We start from the raw sequence: 22,917 nt of genomic DNA, 5'->3' as shown, positions 1-22,917 counted from the left end.
TCAGTGTCACTCCAGAAAAAAATAAATTTCAATTTCAGAAGCTACGAATTCAACGCATTCCAGTCTACCTCCACCAAGACTACTTACTACAGGGCATCTGATTTGACAAGGTATATCAGTAGGACTTGGAAAAGTCACAGTAACAGTTAACAGTTTGCAAGATCACTAGCCATTACAACAAGTATCAGAACATCAAAACAAACCTCGTGTAGATCCACAATTTCAGATTCAACCCATCGATCTACAAAATAGGTTCCCTTTCCCGCCAGTACATGCATGCATGCATGCTCTCACCAGGCCGGGAGTCGTCAAACGCCGGTACTTGACGACTCCCTGGCTCTCACTTGTCAGCCAGCTCACACGTCTTGTCGTGCACGCGCAGACGTCCAGCACACACGCGTGTCGAAATGTGTTTTTTGGCGGGTAGTCGGCAAAAAATTAAGTGAGGGTCCCTTTAGTCCTTCGCGTGGAGAATCTGTTCGGGATCAACCAAACTAACCTCGACATGGACGTGGGTTGTCGATGACAGCCTTTGGCGCAGTTTGTCGAGCAGGTTCTTTGATCTTGAAATGCAGGCATGAGAATAAGTTCCGAATCGCAAATTTCACACCAATCAAATGAACTGACCGAGTACTGTCCTGCACTTTGCCCAAGCATCCCAATATCTATAAAAAAGTAAAAAGGACCAAGGAACTACAAGTCACGCTATAATGTCCAATAACCACCAGTTACTACACAATCAACTCATGCGATAACATTGCACGACACTGACTGACGGTACTGACGTTCTACAACTAACCGGCTTACAGCTCTAGCACATCTTGGATGCGTACTCCAAAAGCCTTCCAGCTTGGAAGGTTCTAAGTTATAGAAATAACATAAGGAGGGGAATGTTAGCACAACCAAGATAAGCATGAGCTGAAAGTCTCAGCTGTGAAGGACGTTGGCGGATGTTCATGCATGTCGAAGTGCAGTGCTGTTTTACGGAGTTGTTTGGTGTTGCATGATTCTTGTCCGCATAGCTTCCCCTTTTCTTGATCTTTGCATCTTTTGAGCCACGCAGGTTGTGTGGAATGTTGCTTTGCTTTCTGGAATCGTGGTTTGACCGTATTGTCCAATGGTCTTGCCAGTATCGTTATCGACATGCATGAACATCCGCCAACGTCCTTCACAGCTGAGACTTTCAGCTCATGCTTATCTTGGTTGTGCTAATCTTGGTGTTTATCTTGGTTGCGACCACCTTCCCCTCATTATGTTAACCTTCCAAGTTGGAAGGCTGTTGGAGTGCGCATCCAAGATGTGCTAGAGCTGTTAGCCAGTTAGTTGGTTAGATGGCTCCCATCATCCAAAGACCCCTTAGCAATCACACCCGCCTGTTGCCCGCCATCCTCCTCGCACCTCCACCCATCTGCTGTTCACTGCCTCCCCAACGCCTCTGTTCGCGCCTTTTTTTTACTCACACCTGCCTGTTGCCCGCCACCCTCCTGGCACTTCCACTCACCTGTTGCCTCTCTTAGCGACTTGGCCCATGCTAGCTTTCTCCCTATACCTTACGTCAGGCGCGTGCGCCGGTGCCCTTCAAAGGGGGGCGGAGGGGGGTCCGGGGGCCTTCCCCATGAGCATTTTCAAAACATGAAGCAAAATTCTGCATTTTGAGTGAAAAAAGGGGGGTTCCGGGCACCCAGGAACCCATACGGGTTCTGGGCACCCAGGAACCCATACGGGGCGCCCTCCTGCCTTACGCCACCATACTTAGTGCTAAATTTGTTTATGCCTGTGACTCGATGTTTTTATAAGCATACTGCTGGCAGCTCGGGGATCAACGAATTTGCACTTACATTTGTCCTATATCGGTGTTGAGCTTTCCCTTTTTGTAGTATAGCGGTAGACCGTGTTGGAAAAGTCGAGGTGAGCTAGTAACTATGGGACAAGCATTAGATTGACATTCCTCTGTATAGGCTGTTGAAGAAACAACATAAGACCATTAATTTAACCCTTTCAGCACGCATCACGTATATGTCCGTGATGGTACATGTAACTGGCCCACGGATCACGTATATATACGTGATGCGTGGGCCGTGAAAATGAACGTACATGTACTCCCGAGACATCCGTGGTCGACGGATCTTATCCCTACGTGGACCAGTGACGTGCTGGATGAACGTCGACTGTTCTACGATAGTACTGACGGGCGCACGTGTGCCGCTATGCACGCGTACTAGTACATAGATGTCGCGTGCGAACATGCATTCCGCAGAAAAAATTGTGAGTGAATAGGACTACTTTTGGAAAATCACGAAAATCACGGGTTTTGGCTCCGCGGGTCAGTTGCACACCCTGGCCGTGCTGAAAGGGTTAAGATCAGGAACACACCGGAGAGCGATCGTTCACATTCCGTGCACACTCCAAGTGAATGGTTGGAAACTGATTGCATACTTCACAGGGGCATGGGAAGATATTTGAGTGTACGGTACGGTCAGCTATCTGAAGTACAAGCCACTCGTAGCGGAGAGGTGAGCTGAGCCGATTATTTTGGAAAAGTAGAGCCCAGATCAGTGTATTTTATTGATTCAAGGGGTACCTGGGGCAAATGGTTGTTTGTTTGTTGTTTGTTAGTATTCTTTATTTAGAGTGGGAAGTCCAAAACAGGCCCTAGCCTAATAACAATGGTCTCACTAGTGAGGTAATGCTGTATATCTGTGCATAAGGATCAAACAAGTCTGATGAAGTGTTTTGACACGAAACTCGGAGTAACAGCGGAATGAGACTAGTTTGATTCATTGCTGTGTAATATCTGTGTGAAATATCTGTGTAATATCTGGGCATAAGGATCAGTGAGTGTGGTGCGGTCAGTACCATAGTGACTGTACCGTGTCCAAAACCCCTGCTGCACATCACCTACTACTTTTGCACTGCCATACACGACAAAGGTGTACAACCAAATACGTATGTACACGCGCGCGAACACACAAACACACACACACACACACACACACACACACTTTTGACCATTGACGCCCATCGCTGGAGGTGGTGATAGCGATGCTTCAGCAAAAGCCATAGCAACTTGTGCTGGCATTGCACCATTCAACAGCTTGCAAGGCTGAAGAATTGACTGCCACTATGCAGCCTGGTCTACACCACACAGCTATTTGAAGTGACTTTTTCTGACCAGTGAATCCCTAATTTTTGGTCTGTTTTCCTTTTTGCTGACACACATCACACCACATCCTCCGGCATGCACTTCTTCTTGGTAAAGAGGAGAATGAAAGAAACTTGAGGGATTTGAGAAAGAGAAGAAAGATGTGTTGGACCATAATCGTCGGGAATTGAACTGCAACCTCTCAACTGGAAATTGACTGCACATACCACTGCACCATATGGTGCGTGCATTCACACACACACGTGCACACACACACACACACACACACACACACACACACACTATACTCACGAGTACAAGCGTCGTTTTCCTCGATGAACGGCCATAAGCATTCGCATGTGCCAAGCGTTGAGTTGCCACACACATAGTTGGCTGAACATGAGGAGCATCCCACTGTGCAAGAAAAGACAGTGAGAGTTAGGGTGCGTCCTTTTATTCTTCTGTCTCTCGTAAAAAAAATCTGCAGATCCGACGGATCTGAGATCTGGATCTGGATCCGGATCCGACCAAACCATCATAGCCTTAGTATTTACTCCAATTCACTTTTGCTATACATTTAAAGCAGTCAAATAGTCCTGCATATTTTACTGCTTGGGGCTACATTAGGGACGTTTAGCGTTTAGCGAAAGTTCAAACCTTTGTGGGCATGATATTTCGCGAAACTTTATTTCGAAAAAGGAAACCTTGTGAGGTCTAGCAACGCGAGAAGACTTTTTCTTGACGTTATTTAAATTCTATAGTACCGTACCGTGTATGCAGGTCTGTCTCAAGCAGGTGGCTGTAAATGTACTACTCCAAGCCGTCTAGTGCGTACCGAGGAAAGAGAAAATAACTTTCCCAGCCCACTACAATTTCGCGTCCAAGTTTTGGCAGCTTCGATCCTTGTTTCTGTACTCATTCCCAGACTCGAATTTTCTTTCGAACTTTCGTATTGCTAAACGTCCCTATTGGCTGCATGCAATTGACTCCTTTTTAGGGATTGAGCAAATGCTTTGGTTTGTTGAGATAAATCCAATATTGACGTTGTACAAGGTCAATATGAGAAGAAAAAACTTCATAAAAGACCCTGGCTTTGCCCCGGTCTTTTACTGAGCTTTTATTTCCTACATTGACCTCGTCCTCGTGCTCCGTAGTATTTTTAGCATAATAGTCCGCTCCCAGCCCGTATGGCTGTGGATGCACAGGTAGCAAACTAGATCACTTAGAGTGCTGATTCACTACAACCGCCAGGCGTCATGGCCGGAAACGGAGCTGATACGGAGCCCTGGCGACAGCTCTCGTCTTCGACACTGAAGAAGAACACTGTTGTATTCCCCTCGCAAGCCCAGGTAAGCGTGGGGGCCTACATAAAGCTCCTAGAAGAGCAAGGTATCACCGGCATCATTTCGATGCAGACAACAAGCACGGGTCAATGTAGACTTACCATTAAGTCATATGAAAAAGCAAAATTGTTGGTGCTCAATGGCTTCGATTGCAAGGGCGAACAGGTTTCACCATGCTTCGTTTCCGCACCAACAACACAGTTACACATCCACGATGCTCCGATCTCGATCTCAGACGGTGTCCTAAAAGCTGCGCTCTCACCGTACGGAAAGCTTATCGGTGAGATACGACACGGCAAAATCAAACTTTCAAACGGCACCCAAACAGCAACTGGTGTGCGATTCGCCACGTTTGAACTCAAACCAGGCAGTTCGATCCCGTCGTACCTGCGTACGACAGAAGGTTCCCACGAGCTCCGCCTCATCTACGACGGCCAGGTAGGCACGTGCAGGCTATGTGGCCAGCTAGGTCACATCGCGTACCTGCGAAAACCGTCGCAGTGCACACACCTCCACGCATGCCGGCAGAGAAGGCAGCAGCACTGGCAGCACAGAGCGGAACATGAACAGCGGAGCTGAAGCGGAGTCTCACCGTACCGATTCGGCACCAAAAGCGTCCCCGAGTTTGACCCACGCCAGCGTCGTATCCCAAACGGCCTCCGACGGTGCCAACACCACGCCGAAAGCAGACCTGCTCCCGAGCTCGCACCCAAACGACCCAATCAACAACCAGTACGAGTCGTACGAACACGACATCGCATCGCCCATGTCGGCAACCAGCACGACCGTGCACCCCGGAACGCCGCCAGGCAGCACAAATACAAGTACGACAACATCCAACTCACCGCACACCGACACAACTACTCCGACAACAAAGTGTAATCACCCAGATTCGGCGCGTGCTGAAGACCTCCTCTCCTCACTGGTGACTAACACAGACATGTCTAACCAGCCAGCAAACCCCTGGATTACCTCCGAACGACGCAGAAGACACAGTCCCAATGCGGAATCCTCACCTGATTTTAAAAATTCCAAAAAAACAAAAAGAGAGCAACAACATCGACCCTGGCCAAAGCCAACCCCTTGGCCCAGCACAGGGCTCACGCTATAATGCCTATAATTAAATATGCATGCATTGCTGTCACCCCGCTCTCAATCGCAGCCCTTGACCGTCTTGAGCGAATCCAGTGCAAGGCGGCCAGAATCTGCCTTCGCCTCCCCCTCTACACTCCTCTGAATCATTCAACACTGCTCCAACAGCTCAAATGGCCGACAATGTTCTCTCACCGCAAAGTGAAGCTCACCCTTCTTGCTCACTCCATAAAATACCAATATGCCCCACAACACATACGCTTGCTCAACACCCCCGCTCAAGTTACGGCCCAGTACAGCCTTCGACACGCACGCACTTGGCACCTCCCACCCTCCAGAACCGATCGCTGTAAAGACTCCCCACGGTACAAGTCCCTAGAATACTACACTGCCCTCCCTGCTAGCATTCGTGACGTCTCCTCCCGACCTGCTTTCAAACAAGAAATCTGCTCACTGCTGATTAACTCAATCTGATCCTGCAGCGCTCACCCTCTCCCATACTTGTAAAGTTCAAAGTGATGTAAATCACTTTCCAACTGTTTAACCCACAATCTCACCTTCTCATAAATTTATCTCTTATTGGCGATGGTGCCATCGTGAGAATAAAGAATTCAAACACAGGCTATCGTGAGAGTGAAGACTACCACACACCAGCGCACGGCACCGACAATGCAAAAGCAGGAGCAGCAACACCAGCAGCAGCAACAACACCAGCACCAGCAGCAGCAGCAGCACCACCACCACTACCACCACCAACAGCACAAGCAGCACAAGGCCGTCACAAGGCCGTCACAGCTGGGGCGGCTGAGGCCGCCCCACTTTTTGGGTTTTTTTTAGCACACTGCAACAAAGCGCGATGATTGCAGCTCAGCGCAAACGTGGCAAATCCTTGTCCCCGATCGTGGTTTGTTGCAGAATCAAAAAATCTGCCATTGCAGTTACACTGAAATGACACCAAATGTCTGGAAATGCTTGCAAATTGGCTTCACTGTTTTGAATTTTTTCCCAGGGGAGGGTAATGTTTGTCCCCGACCGTAGTGTCTTCTTGGTTTGTTGCAGAATCAAAAAGTCTTTCATTGTAGTTACACTGAAATGGCACCAAATGCCCGGAAATGCTTGCAATTGGCTTCAATTTATGAATTTTTTCCGGGGGGAACGACCCCCGGACACCCCTCCATGGCCGCCCCACCTCCAAAGTTGGTGCGACGGGCCTGCAGCAACACCAGCAGCAGCAGCAGCAACAACAGCAGCAACAGCAACAGCACAAGCAGCAACAACAGCAGCAACAGCAACGGCAGCAGCAACAGCAGCAGCAGCACCACCACCACCACCACCACCAGCAGCAGCAGCAGCAGCAACAACAGCAGCAACAACAGCACCAGCACCACCACCACCACCAGCAGCAGCAGCAACAGTCATCAGCTGCATGCCACTGAAACCCACTCACTTGATGACGACGATGTACCGCTAGCAGCGGACGTTGTGACGCCACTAATGCAGCAGACAAGGGCTATGAGCAGCATGGTGAGCTGGAGAGGTGTGCTCGACTTGTCTGCCGCCATTTTCTTCACCATAGTGACGGTGCGGCAGCAGCAACGAGGTGGCAGATATGCGCTGTCGGCCGACCGTGACCTGGGCAGCAAAAGGTGGTGAGGACATCATTATTAATTTTTAAACTCAGACGGAGCAAGGATTAATTTACTAGTACAGCTAAACCTGTCGTTAATGACCGCTCATTCTGGGTTGGTTGGTTGGTTGGATTTATTTAAAGTCGTACAACAAACAGGCATATCGGCCTCCTTATATGGGTCATTCGAGAATTGTAAAACCTGGGTCAAGAACATGTACCATACTCGTTCGACCAGAGCCCTCTCTTGACTAGTGCCCTATCTCGAATAATGCCCCAGTCTCTAAGAACCGGTGAAAAAACACAACCCTCTGTTGAATAGTGCGTGTGGCTCATTGGCATGCCACTGTTGCACGGTGAGCTCGAGACTGGCTAGACTGGCTTGATCATCCCACTGCTTCACAAGGTAATCTAGGGTGGTACGGTAAGCCAACCGAAGAACTATTATTTTACTCCCAGGGTTGGGGTGGATCCTCCCAAAACTTTCGAAATTTAGAGCCCAAATCAGTGTATTTCATTGATTCATGGGGTACTTCTAGGGTTCTCTGTAAAAAGGCGCTGACGCCTGTTGGGAATTACCTAGTAATAGAAGAATAAATAATAATATTAAACGAGAGAGCTTGGAAGCCCTACGCTATGCTTTTTTGCCGTGATGACCTAGACAAAAAAAAGCATAGGGATGTTATAAATTCTTTAAAAAATCCTTTTTTAAGACATAACCTGGGATTCGAGCCCGCACTATTGTGTGCCCTGCATGCATCCCCCGATACACTTCGCATACATACTAATTCTTCCAAGTTGCGTCACGTTATGATCTTGCATTTGAAAGCCATACTAGTATTTGAATATGCATGCCAGTGCCAGTGTTGCCTGCCTTCGCGGTGCCCGGCGGATGCGCCGCGTCAATGATCAGTCTGCTGTCCTCGCAAACGCGGAGGCTGCATTGATTTAACTTTCTTTGCAACTCCTGCAGTCTAGATACTGAGTATCATTGTTATCTTGTGTGTGTGTGTGTATGTGTGTATGCGTGAGTCAACAGCTTTGATAAAGTTATTGTGTTTACCCCTCTTGTTTTCTCATCATTGTGTTGCTTTTAATTTTTAATCTTGCCCGTAAAAGAGGCTGTTGTTACTTCAAAAAAATGTAAAAATATGCATTGTGGCCAGCCGTCTTTGATGGTACGGTACAGGATAGGTACGGGACAGGTACGATCGAGGGTAATACGACACCGTCTACCGCCTTGATGACGGCAAAAAAAGCATAGGGATGTTATACGACACCGTCTACCGCCTTGATGACGGCAAAAAAAGCATAGGGATGTTATAAATTTTTCAATTCTCCTATTTTTTTTCAGGCATATCCTGGGATTTGAACCCGCACTATCGCCCTACATGCATTCCCCCATACACTTCGCATTCATACCCATTCTTCCAAGTTGCTTCACGTTATGATCTTGCGTTTGAAAGCCCTATTTGAATATTGCGGCCAGCTGTATGCGGCCAGCTGTGTTTAATGGTACGGTACGGTACGGGACAGATACGGGCTAGCGCCAGGTGTGACACAAACAAACACCAAATTAAAGCTGTGTGGATCCTGGCTAGCGCCAGACGTTACTGAAGTAACGTCTTCTGCATAGCTACGGGAATAAATAATAATATTAAATAAATAATAACTTGGGGCAAAGAGTGGTAAGGTCAATACCGTAGTGACCACAGCGTGTCCGAAATCCCCTGTTGATCAAACTGCTTCGACACCACCAGCCCTGCCTCGCTTATAGGGCCGGTTGCACTTGGGCAGACCGTTACAGGCAGGTCTCCATGAACCAATACAGACTGTACACTGAAAAATTTCGAAATTCAGAGTCCAAATCAGTGCTTTTGATAGATTCACAGGGTACCTGGGGCAAAAAGTGGTACGGTCAATACCATAGTGACCGTAGCATGTCCGACGTCCCTGCTGCCATTTCCATGTACAACGTGCATATGTAATGCTACTGCCTAGCGGCTCACCCTCATGGCCGGTTAAAGCCTAGTTCACATTCGACGGGGCGCGACGGGACGCGACGTAAGGATCAACGAGAAGCGACGGGACGGTCTGACGGCGTCCAATGTGAACACCAGGAACGGGAACGCAACCGTACTACCGTACAGATCGGGAAGCGACGGGAAGAGTTGGATCGATCCAACTTTTCTTACCGTAGACGGGCGTAGACGGGGACGCAAGCGTACAAAACGGCTGCAATTCGAGTGTGAACAGGAGACGGTGTAGTGCGCCGACTACTCACTATTCGTACTTGGATATTTTTAGCATTTCGAACACTGCGCTTCCCATGATAACTCACAGAATGGCTAGCACGACTTGAGTTGAATTTTAGCAACATAAGGTCTCTTGTCACTTATTGTATTTAGGGATAGTTCAGAAGCTTGACAGACGAACTATTCTATCATTTCCTGGGGCTATTATTTGAATGCCACAACTTTCAGGGCTAATTTTTTGATCTTCATAAAAACACTGGTATTGTGAACTTGATTCCGCTTCTTTCAAGGAGAAACAATTGAAAATAAGTCCCGAAAAACGAGAAATTAGGTCCGAAAGTCACCCCGTCGCGGACCGTGCCTTATGACTCGCGCCGTTCGACGTTGCACGTCGCAACGACTGCTGCATGTCGTGTCGTACGAATCGTACAGAATTTTACAGCTCACCCCAGCCCTCCCGACAAGCCCTTACGTCCCGTACCGTCGGCGTTGCGTCAAATGTGAACTAGGCTTATAGACAAAAGTAGGACCGGGGCGCTGCACGGCCCTTGCAGCGCTGTGTACACTAGGCTGTGCCAACAAACACAGCACAATTCTCTGTTAACGCCGGAAAAGTCCGCTGTTCAGTATTGCACTTCGTACAAGACCAACTCCCGTTGCACGTACTCAGTAAACTCCCCCGAAGGGAACTCAAGACGGCCGTTAACACCCGGTAAACCCAACACCCATTGCACGTATTGTAAACTCTCCTTATCCCAACATCTCTACTCGGCACCCTTCAGACACCTCTAAATCACAGAAGAAAGGCTTTTCAACTGTGCCAAGTTAGCAACATAGTGTTGGTCTTCAAAGTACTTATCTACATACAAGGAGAATGCAGGCTTCGAGTTCCGTCAAAAGTACATGACCCTCAAGAGTGTGCAACTCCACTATTAGCTGCTGCTGTCCTGGTGGAATTTCAAGTTGAAGTCATTAATTTTCATGATGCATTCACTGTACATGTATTATCAGACATATCCTGGACCTGTGGCGGGCACATCTCCGTGTGTGCACTGTGCAAGAAAGCACATGTGATGCGTTGACGCCCAGTACAAACGTACGAGGCGAGTTGCATCATAGAAATGACGTAAACTTGAAATTCTGTCCGGAAAGCAGGGTACAGGCCTACCCTCCTTAGTAGGACATCAGTTACAAGACAAATCTCTGTTAGGCAGTGTTCAAAATCCCTGGCGCCTGAAATGTGTACATTCAACACCGGATAGCAGATAACACGTGTTATAAGACAAACAATTTGAAACCCCCAGGGTTGTCTTCTAACGAGGGTAGACCTGTATGGCATGGAGCTGCACACTCTTGTGGGGTGGGGCAGGGGGCAGGGGGAGGGAGGGGGGGGGGGGAAGGAGGGGGTCGTGCAGCTCTGCAATAAAAAAAGTACCCTTCGTTATATGCAGTGTCATGCCTGGCTCCAGCATGACCGGATTGGGGAGTTCTACTGCACGCGAAATCATGTAGCTACATGCATATCAGGGTTCTAGCCAAAAAGGGGAGTGTGGGGGGAGGGGTGCAGCCCCCCCCCCCCCCTTCCCTCCTACTCATTTTCCGATTTTTGTGTATTTTTCATGCTATTCAACGAAAATGAAGTCGATACTCAGAAGCAGAGGGTTCATAAAGGTTCTTGTCTGGGGTGAAGCCAGGGGTTCGCCCACTTACGTTGCATTTTTCATCGCAAGAAAATTTTGGAAAATGGAAAAAATAGGTTACGTGGCAGCTGCGACCTCTAGTCAGGCTCGCCCCTCGCTTCTCTGTGCTCTGCGGATGCCACCAGCAACAACGAAACAAAAATGTAATAATACTGACGGTGCCTCCAGGTTGCATACATATGGGCAGTGAAGTGCACTTCTTCAACGATACAGTGAACTGTACCGCTTTCGTTTCTCTTTTCAAAGCAAGCTTCAATTCAAACTTGTTAAAAAGAATGTGACGCCTTGTTTGGAATTACGTTTAGTACTTGGCCTGAACCCGATCGCATCTAGACCTTACCTGATACGGATATGGACGAGAGACCTCTTGCTGATCCAAGCGACAGAAACGGTCACTTCCTAAGCTGCTGCTGGGATGCTGTAGCCTTCCACAGCTGATCGTTGTCGTGAAGTCCACGTCGACACAAAACCTACTGTCAAAACTAACAACTAATGCCAACCGAAACCTGAATGCGAACAAAATAACATCTAGCTCTGTGGCTGCTTCGGGCTCAGTGCTCCTGTAGTACGAACACTGAAGGAGGCTAGCTCACAGGGTGAACGCAAGTGGCCCAAGCCACGCACCTCAATGATTTCCAAATATAGACTCGCACAAGGAAGATTGCGCTCAAATCAGTCACTGAGTACAATGTACTTTCTTTTTTAGAAGTAAAGTTAGCAGCAAACAGTTCAGGTTCCCAGGCATGCCAGGCGCGGAACTACTCGGGAAATTCGAAAGCTGCCTTGCTACAGAAAACGAGATGACAACCCCTGGCCAACACGCAGCCAGTGCTGCAGCCAAGAAACTGGACATGACGCTGAGAGTAGTACAATAGTGTAGTACAACATGTACTCCATGTAGCAAAGAAGTGTGCTGAGCTGTACGTACTGGACCAGTGCAACAAATGGGTTGGAAGCGAAGACGCGTATGCAGTAACCAGCTAGGTAACCGTACTGACCGTATACACAGTTGAGACATCTAACATTTTCTTGACAAATAATTATTTTCAACGAAGATTTGAACATATTCAGCTCGGAAAAGTGGCCAATCTGCATAAAAAAAGTACATTTTTTAAAACCGTATACACAGTGCACGTGATGTATGCATGTATCGTGATTCGTGACTCGTGACATGAGTCGTGAGCAGGAATATAGAAGCAAGAGTTATGTACTCTTGATAGAAGTCGTCAAACACGTATTTGATGACTCCCTGGTCAAGAGGAACACTTGAAAAACAGTACCGGTACGTATACGTGCTGTGTCTGTGGTGCACAAACCATCATGTGTGCAAGAAAAAAGCTGACGTGACACCACATTATCGTGAACACAGCAGTCAACATCCAATCAAACAAATGAGAGACGAAGTAAATTGCAGTGTGAACTGGACTACTTTGTATTGTCTCTTCTCACATTCCACTCTTTCCTATTAAATTCTCATACATCGCTCGACGATGGACACGAAAACCAAGGAGTCGAGTAGCACAATACTCTGTCTGATGAACTTGCCAAAAAAATGGAAAGAATTCACGACGCCGTCTACAACTCTGCCATATTCAGTACATCGTATACAGCCATGTACATGTACATGTACATGATTGTACTGTAGTACCAAGACTCCAAACAATGTTTGCACTCTGCACTCTGTCCGTATTTGTCAACTAAGGCACGTGTTGAAGCACGTGGGGCGCGGCGGCCTAGCCCAAATTTGCAGCAATTCTTCCAGCAAAATATCGAAATTTCCCACGAAAAGGCAAATTCCAAGCAAAATATCGAATTAACAGAGGATCCAGGTGTATTTTGGCAATTTTATTCAAATTTCTTTGGTTTCATTGGGCCAACTTCGTGCTGAAATAGCTCGTGCAGGTTGTCAGGGGTACATAAATTTGAAATCATGCTACAAAATCCGGAATACTGGCACCATGCATTATAAGTTTTGCTTTCCTCATCAGAGTCACCATCGACTTTTACCAAAGTAGACGGTTCATTCGAAGCCATTTTTGCCACAAAGCAGGAGCAAAATGGAGCAAAATATCGGAAACGAAAGGCAATGCCAAGCAAAATACGGAAAGTGCTCGGGCAAAATTTGCCGGCAAAATATCGAAGCGCCCCGAGCAAATTTGGGTTAGGCCTATCGTACAACCGTTAACCCCATGTCATACGAGGATGAAGAAGCGCACAAAGCGGATAGATCATGATAATAATAATCTTTATTTCAGGATTACCCAAAGGCTGACGATGACGCCTATCGGGGGGGGGGGGGGGGATTTTGTGTATAAACAATGAACGTTCGAAAAAAGAGAGATGCTGTACAAAAGATACAGTGAAAGAACAAGCAGTGTAAATCAATGATTGCACATCAAAGGGATACCAGTGCAGTCAAACTGATACTTTGCAATGATGAGATACTGTAAAACCGGAAAGTCTAATGAGTCACAAAGTCTAACGTTTTACGACCATTTTTTTCGTTATTTGAACGAAACGTTATCCCGAACCCGGTTAACCGGTATGATATGTCTGTGTAAAGATGCACATCCATCGATGCATGTTCTGGGTGGCCAGGTTGCCATCGTTAAACTTTCTGCACATCATCATGTCAAAACTACAAAAACGTTAAAAACATTTGGGTCGTTAAACTTTCCGGTTTTACAGTAAGCAGAACGGCTAGCAGGTGCACCCATGCAGGCATGTACCCACTGCCACTCATGCAGGCATGTACACACAGCCACCCATGCAGGGCATGTACCCACTGCCACCCATGCAGGCATGCACCCACTGCCACCCAGTGAAAGCAGATCCTTTGAAGTTTGAGTTTGTGCGTCTCCACAGCGCCATTAGGGAGGTTTCGCTCTACGTAATTACGTATGAAAATCCGTATTTCGTACGCGCCGGGGAGCGAGGGCAGCTTTCATACGTAAATCTCTCTACGGATTTCCATAGGAAAGCTCTTTCCTACGTGTTTAGGCAGTCGTGGATAAATCACGTAGAGCGAAACCCAGCAGCTCTGATTTTTACGTATGAAAATTCCGTGCAGTTCCTACGTTATTTTCATACGTAATTCCGTAGAGCGAAACCTCCCTAGCCCTTTTAACGGATCTGGGAGACGTAAAATACTCATACTCCCTGTAGCTAGCTGTACTATACTGTGGCTGGGTTTTTTATTTTATTTTAGTTCATTAAAAATAAAATAGTGACCAAGCCTCTTTTGCAGTCAAAATAAACGACATAAGCAAGACTTGGATTCTATGATAAGTACAAAGACAGTGCATACATGTTTGTTTGAGTACTGTGCACATGCAGCAGTTTACAAAAGCAAATTGCATTCAGCAGCCACCAGTTTAGTCGATGAGGCTCAATGGGTTGAGCTACTCCAACTCTGCTCCGGGACCGGTGTCCTCGGAGAGCCATAATAGCCGAGCGAAGAATGGCAAACCCCAACCTGCATCTACTGGTAATCCATGCCATAGTGATGGATTACTAGTAGATGTAGGTTGGGGTTTGCCATTCTTCGCTCGTTCTTCCAGGGGTGTAGCAGCCGGTTCGGCTGTGGCCGGACCACTTTTTCGCCCGACCACGGCCAAAATTGCCCAGAATGCAGGATTTTGCACCCTAATTTCAAAAAAGTACAAGGGGGAGACCCCTCCTGCCGGACCACCTCCAACGGCGATGCTACACGCCGGTCTTCCTCTCACTGGCCATCAGTCCATGCCGCTTGTAGAGAGCAATTGCCGCCTTGCCTTGGCCTACGGTGGCTGAAGCCGTAGACCTCCGTGACCATCGTTCTAGCCAGGGAGTAGTAAAACACCTACTCCCTGGGTCTAGCATGCACTCAAAAGTGATTAGAGGTATTTGGCTAAGAGTGCACTGCTGCACTGTCTTAGATGTTCGCCCTTGCGGCTTTATCAGGGAGTAGCCATAATGAAGAGTGCAGTAGTTCACCCGATCTCTGTCAGAAACATGACCATTGTTTAGTGACTGTTAGCAAGAGTACATGAAAACCAGAGGGTGCAGCTTGGGGCTTTTTCTACTATGGGTGTCTGCAAGAGTACATAACCCCCCGTACTCTTGGTGTCTGTTATGGCGGAATTCCATGATTACATCATATCTGGTGCTGATCTGAGGCGGGAAATGGCGTAGTGAGTACAACTGGTTTTCACGTACTCTTGCTGTTAAATTAAAGGGGAAGTTAAGGCAAAAATTAAAATTTCACCAGTTGTAGTCTTCGGGGTGCTGAGTCGAATGGTCTTGGTCCGAGAAAGCTGAGACGCTCCCTTCCTACTTGAATCCCAATCGAACTCGCGCACTTCCACCGCGCCACGGATGTGGACAGAAGTTGTGTCACTCGTGGTCAGGTCAGCCAGCTGCTCAGAGTGCCGTTCCTACCTGGTCCCTCAGGCCGTAGCTCTATCGCCTTTGTTGGCAGTACCACATGGAACTCTCTCCCTGCTGATATTCGCGCTTGCGACGTACGCCACACGTTTCAAGCATTGCTGTCTGGCTATGACCTCATCTCCCTCGTCAACTAGCTCTCCGATGTTGTGCCTACTATGTCTCCTTCACAGATTCTGCCTGAACAGATGCTCATCAATTATGTTCTTGTCCTCTATCCTAGTCCAAATCCTGCCTTGCCCATGCATGACTCTCATGAAATGCCCGTACTAAATAGTCTATAGAACAAGAATATTGTATATCATACTTCTCTCATCAACTATGATAATACCCATTTCATACCGCCCCCCCCCCCCCTTCATAAAATTAATACCTACTGTTTTCTTTCCTTTCATTTCATCTTCTTTTCCGTTCCTTTCTTCTTCATACACATTTTAAACATTTTCATCATAATTATTGTGAGAGCCGTGGGCCAGCAGCCCCGGTGAGAAGGCAGTCTTGCCTGTTCATATGGTGAAGTAAAATAAAGAAACAACAACAACAACTCGGTGACTGCGCCCTACTAGATGGGGATTTGTATGCAAAATGTCACTAAAAGCGCCATTTCGTTCTTATAAAAGCACGGATGACCGCGATTGGCCCATATGTTGTACTCCTTTGGACGCTGAGTCGACTGGTTTTGGTCCGAAAAGGCTGCGATGCAGCGTTCCTCCTTTATTCCCAATCGAACATGGTTGAACAAGCGGTCACGTGCTCCTGGGTGCCCAAATCACCTGGTCACCACGCCAGCAGGCGACAACTTTCACACCAAGTTCAACTCGAGTGACAGGAGTGCACCCAAAAAAAGTCTAACAGGCTAGTAAGTTGTACCCTGCAGGCACGGTGACCAGGTGACTGGTGTACCCAGGAGCACGTGGCCGCTTGTTCAACCATGTTCGATTGGGAATAAAGGAGGAACGCTGCATCGCAGCCTTTTCGGACCAAAACCAATCGACTCAGCGTCCAAAAGACTACAACATATGGGCCAATCGCAGTCATCCATGCTTTTATAAGAACTAAATGGCGCTTTTAGTGACATTTTGCATACAAATCCCCATCTAGTAGGGCGCAGTCACCCAGTTTCGGTGGAAATGCGCGAGTTCGATTGGAATTCAAGTAGGAAGGGAGCGTCTCAGCTTTCTCGGACCAAGACCATTTGACTCAGCACCCCGAAGACTACAACTGGTGAAATTGAAGGCCGCAGACATCACGCAACTACGTTACTTGTTTGACATGTATTTACTGTGTATTTTATAACAAAAATATTATTGAAAACCCATAATCGATTTTCTTGTTCCTATCATCAGTGGGAAAAATACGGAACTAAGGATACAACCAAAGAAACTGAAGTTAAGTACTGTAAATAGAAAGGTGTTCGAAATAACAACAAGATACAAGTGCAATAAAACCACTAGAGGAAACGCAAAAGGTAAAAAGATTACGTAACCAAAGGCGAGAAGGCGCTAAACGAAGTGTCAACCTACGAATACAACTTCAGTGCAACAACGTGCTCTTTCTGCTTACACAAAACAGGCTTATGAATACGTATACAAACTGCCTCAAGGACTTTCAACTGCTGGACATAACACGCACGACACAGTACGCGCACGACGCGCACGTGCACAGTACGCGCACGACACAGTACAGAAAAATGAGAGTCATCATACACACTAAGACAGGACACGAAACGGTTGGTGAGGAGACAGAGGACGAGGCAGATGATGGTAGTGATGATGATCGTGAGGATGACGAGTGGAACGAGGAAGAGGATGATGAGATGGACGAGGAGGAGTCGGGTGGGAAGGAGCGAAATGAGGCGGATGAATGTGTTGATCGTAAGAAGTCAGCTGTGTATCTACACTTGTTAGCTCGTCCTGACTAGGGCTGAGTCGGGTAGCATTTTCTTCGGGTATCAGGTTCGGATAGTTTTCTACAGGTAGCACGGGTACCCGATCGGGTAATGTTTCCATGGTAACACCACAATGCACCCCTTCCCTTACACACTGGATAGACATGCGGAGGATTACAAGAATTTGTACACGTGCACTGTACATGATGTCATCTGCGACTTTGAGTTTTCGGGTACTATTCTGTACCCGTCCACCCGAGGTCCTCACGGGTAGCACGGGTACCCGGCTATACCCGTGCACACTACAAAAAAGCACAAAAATCGACAAAGCAAAAATGAGTAGAGGGGGCGCGGGGGGGGGGGGGGCTCAATCAGAGTAGGCAGGGCGCTGTACGACCTCCAGTCAAGTATTCTGTTAAAATGTCCTAGGAATCTAGAGGTACTGTCTGACTAAGAGGCAGCCTGCACATTTAAAAGGTATAGATATTTTGCACATGTCAAGCAAAATGAAGCGCCAAAGGGGCCGCGATCTTGAGTGATGAATGTAGTAATGCACGTGTGCGTATGCGAAAAGGGAAATGCGTACACTCATGATGAACATGTGGCTTTTAGTCGTAGTTCGCATGCGCTGATCCTAAACCGCGGGAATCCAAGTTTCAACCACCTCTGAAACTTGGAGAGCTTGGAGAGCTTTGGAGAGCCTCCTAAAAGTCGGAGAGGATATAAGCACAGCTCTCGAACCTTTCGAAGAGTCTCCAACTTTTCGGAGAGGATTTAAGAACGCACCCTTAGAACCCCTTTTGACTCCACACAAATGTTCGCCATGAAGTTTATGCCAATGTGAGTGTTTATTCCACCCCGGTTCGAGTCCATTTCAGCCTGCGGTGCAAGCGGTTACCTCGCATATTCTCCACTGATTCAGATTCACATTGATTCAGATTGTTTACGGAAACTCGCAGGTAGCGCCTTCGACCGTCCACATGGAAAGTACTCTCACTTCTGTAGAATCACCATCAGGCCCGTTTCAATCATAGCATCATGGCCGTGCAAGTTGTTCGCACATTTCAGCAAGGTGCGGTAGTGCATGCAGCTGCAAATTCATGCCGGTTTCACGGGACGCTGTGGGTCACGACTGTACAAAACGTGTCTTCCCTGCCAAAAAAATAAACTTTATTATAGTGTGGTGAATCCAGTGAACTGGAATGCTTTATATGCTCGTAATACTGACTGTATCGAGTGACTTTCGAACTACAATAAAACCTGTAACTAAAGACCACTGTAACTAGCGTCTAGCGACCAGCCCACAGGCCACAGACCATTTCGCCAGGCACGGACGGTCTCACATTCATGTACATGTATGGTTGTGCGGTGCAAACCTCTAGCTAAGGAACACCTGCCACTAAAGACCGCTTTTTCTGGCCCAAGGGGTGGTCGTTAGTCACAGGTTTTACTGTATAATAATAATAATGTTTTAGTAATTTTTTACAGAAGTTTACCAAGCCTCAACTCCAAACAGGGCAGAGAAAAAAAGGGAGGAGAAAGAAAACGGAAATGACTATAAAAAAACTCACCTAAATTGAATGTCGTCCGCTGCGTTCGACGCTACGTTATTCCTTCGAGATATCCCATAGTCATGACAGAGTTATGTACAGGTTGCTGCGAGTTGAAGAGAAAAGTTTCTTCAGAGACTGCTTGCATATCGTGCCTGTTCGTTTATCTAGGTGCTGTTCGGTTTGGAAACATTAGCACCGCCGTACCACTCACACCTACTTCGCCACTCGGATGGAGCTGTTGTACAACAACTAAGACTAAGAGTCTACGCGCCGACCTTAGGTGTGACATTTCTACCTCATTGCATGCCTTGCAGTTAGCAACCTGAAGAACCGTTCCGCCATTTACGATACACGTGAGTTGCAACATTGCTATGGAGCAAAGGCGACTTGCAACACGGTGTCACACTCGATACACCTCCCGTCACGCCTTGACTCAAGGAAAGCTGATAAATCAGGCAACTCTCTATTTTCGCTACCGCTAACTCTCTGACTCTGTTTCCTTTGGCAGTTTCGGAAGGTAGAATCTTCTAATAATCGCAACACCCGATCGAGAAACTGACACATGAACTTTTCTCTTGTCTTCGTCGAAAATCACGAGCCTAACCTGTAGATCTACCCGATGTCCTGTAATAATATCCCATGATGTAGACAGAGGAGTGCAGGAATCACACATGCATGGCAAGCCTCAACAACCTTCTCAAGATCTCTTCGCAGCTTTGGCGATCGTTCGAGCTTCCCACGATATCGATAGGGGACAAAGGTTGCACTTTGACCTCCGGCGAGCGGTAGGAGATGAAAATTGCTTATGAAAGTTGATGTGATCGCGCAGAAAGCGAAGGTCGAGACTCAGTCAGGGCTCAGTCATGGAGAGAGAGAGAGGTCACAAATCTCGGTGGCCTCTCTACAACTAGACTCGGAGAGAGAGTAAGGGAGAGAGGGAATAGTCTGTGTGGGACGATGAAGAACGGGCCACTAAGTACTGGGAAGTGCTCAGGGCTACCAGGAATTGGCATTTGTAGCATCATGTACCAAGACTTGACCTAAGTTGAAGAGCTGCGCAAGTCCACTCGAGTGTAGTTTTGGCAGCACCAGGCTCCTTTTACGGTCGCGGTATCCCTGAGAAGTTGAACTCAAACGCGACATTTGACCAAATCACTACTCGACTGCTGAGGATCGAGCAGCACGCCTACAATGTAGTAACCTCCAAACCGGTGAGTTCATAGTTGCCTCTGCATGTACATCGTCACGTGTAAGACCAGAACCGTCTAACCCTGTAAAAAAGAATATGCCCCAGCTTCTTGCATAAGGCCACCCTTTGTTAATTCATTGTTTAACGTCCTTTTTTTCGCGAAAAGGTACGCGGGAGGGCGGAAAAAAAACAAAAGCCCATTCCAAAAACTGGAAACCCCAATCAAACATTTTGACCAGTAAAGCATGTGATATATACAATATTTCTGGGTCTAACGGCACTTGCAGGCATAGAACAACACTCTTTGATGGTACATTGGAGCACATGCCTGATGAATCCAACAAAACAGGTACATAGCATGGAGTTAGCATGTCATGAATTCATTACATCTGGATTTTTACTAGGGCACACACCGTACGATATTTAAAAGCCAACAAAAAAAGAAAAAGAAGACAAGACAAAGGCATGCCCGGAAGGCAAGATTATAAGTTTAAGGTCATGATCGGCACACTGTGAAACTACACAATCATGTATCTGAAGACTTCGCATATTATTGGTACTACTACTTTCTTGTTTTTTTTCCGGTCGGAGGCAAAAAGGTACGCGGGCGCGGACGTTAAACAACGAAAAAAGAAAGGGTGGCCTAACCTCAAGATCTGTATGGCTCGAAACTTTGGATATTTTCACCTTGGCAATCATGCAGGGGCGTAGATCTACCCAGAGTCTGGTATGAGGGGTGCTCCAGCTTCTTCTTTTTCAGTGACCAAATTCATTATCCGCCTTTGGAAGCCACTGTAGAAACCAAAGCTTTTTTGGGGATTTCAAAGGCCCGAAACAGCAGATTAGTGAGTGCACTTTCATGAACAATCACTTTGGGTCGATTTGTTGGAACAACCTGTTAACTTAATCGGAGTGCTTCCGAAAAATCAGAATGAAACAAGGGACAGCCTTGATATTAACAAGAGTGCACACCGTAACACAACCCCATCCCAATAGATGACTTGCACAAAGATTGTCTGGGTTCGAGACGGGGCAAGTGGACCTTCTGACTCTGACTTCCCCACCTTTTGAGTTCGTGACTTTCGAAGTTTCGCTTTTTGCCTGACGAACACTGAGCTAGTTTTTTTGGCTAGAGAGTAGAGTTGTTTTGATTCGGCTTGTATCGTCATGCCGAAGCGCTGCTACGCTCCTGAATGCACTAGCAGACGAGAGATGGAACTGAGGCTCCCATTCCATACGTTCCTTTTCGAGCCGGCCGGCCGGGAGGCAGAAAAAATGAGGGAATATTATTTTAGTACATGTATCATTGGTGTAGGCTGCAAAAAGCACGTCGTGGTCCTGAACTGTGACTACTTTCCCGCAGTGGAAGCGAAGTCAAGCACAACGAAAGTTTGTGGACGTCTAAGAAAGAACTCGATTCCCTTCGATTCGGCTGCGCTAGCTCCAGAGCGACCCCAGTCTCCTGAGGACAGACTGCGGAGAGGCCAGGAACCTGCCGAGTCAAGAGTGGAAGCCCAAACCACGAAAATGAGGGGTGGAAGGACTGAGTGTGAGAGCCAGATGGCCTTTAGTAGTACTTCAAGTAGTATCTGAGTTGAAGGAGAGAACAAGTGTGCTGGAGAAACGCTGCGAAGTCCTCAGGCCTGATGTGTACTAGCTACTGTTGAAGTCTCACTTGTTCCGATATGAACACTTCATCAGCACTGACTCTGAGCAGCTGTATCTAGACTTGGACTTAGGCCAGAGACATAGCATTGTAAACCTTACTGAAGCCATATGTATCCAATGCCTGGCTGTAGTGAGAAAGCAGTTTGGCGCAGGCTCGCAAACTATGATTGAATCAGGGAGTGGTGGAAAGTCACATTATACCTCCCCATGATTAGCTGGCAATGACGACGATGCGGCTCCGGCTGGGTCTCAGTCTCAGAAAGGATTTGTTGGAGCATCATCAAACAGTGCATTCGCCTTCATCATACACTGGCTCCGTTGCCTACAGTAATTCACATTTTGACGGGACGCGCTGGGACGATACGGAAGGAGCGGCGGGAACCATTGGAGTGCTCATGATGCTGGTTAGCGGAGACCGATGTGTCAGGAACGGGAACGCAACCGCACTACTGTACAGATCAGGAAGCGATGGAAGAGTTGAATCTGCTCAGCCTTCCATGCCGTGTACGGGGACACGAGAGTAAAAATGGCTACATTTCAAATGTGAACTGGCGATGGCATTGTGTGGCGACGAACACAACTGCAACTGTTCAAATTTCAGCATTTCGAACATTATGCTTCCCATGATAACTCACCGAATGGCTCACATGACGGAGTTGGACATTACCAGGCTAGGATTATCATTTGCTGTATTTATGGATAGTCCTTGAGTTTTCAGATGAAGTGCTTTATCTTTTACCTGTCGTTCCTTTAGTATGGCACAATGTCCATGGCTGCTTCCTTGTCTTCATAACAGACTGGTATAATCAGCATGATTCTGATTTTTTTGAGAAGAAATAAAAACTTTCCTTTCGGAAAGGAAGCCCAGAAACGTCAACCCCCATGGACTGTGCTTTATGACTCTCGTCCATTGACGTTAACCGTCGCAATAACTGCTGCATATATGTTGTGCTGTTCGAACAGTACAAGATTTTACAGCTCACCCACGCCTTCCCAACAGGCTCTTATATCCCGTACCGTTAGCGTTACATTGAA

At 47.2% G+C, this 22,917-nt stretch overlaps 1 long non-coding RNA gene across 1 annotated transcript; it reads right to left on the bottom strand.

Annotated features, from left to right (window-relative positions):
* Nucleotides 1–1,851: 1,851 nt before the first annotated feature.
* Nucleotides 1,852–7,203, bottom strand: LOC135826097 (uncharacterized). The gene is made up of 3 exons (XR_010555213.1): nucleotides 7,025–7,203; nucleotides 3,455–3,556; nucleotides 1,852–1,959 (listed from the first exon to the last, which is right to left on the bottom strand). It is a non-coding gene; the product is annotated as an uncharacterized LOC135826097 (long non-coding RNA).
* Between the last annotated feature and the right edge of the window lie 15,714 nt (nucleotides 7,204–22,917).

This window comes from Sycon ciliatum, chromosome 10, assembly GCF_964019385.1.
Source record: "Sycon ciliatum chromosome 10, ocSycCili1.1, whole genome shotgun sequence".
In the NCBI taxonomy this organism is placed as follows: Eukaryota; Metazoa; Porifera; class Calcarea; order Leucosolenida; family Sycettidae; genus Sycon; species Sycon ciliatum.
This window is presented reverse-complemented; position numbering and strand designations above follow the sequence as displayed.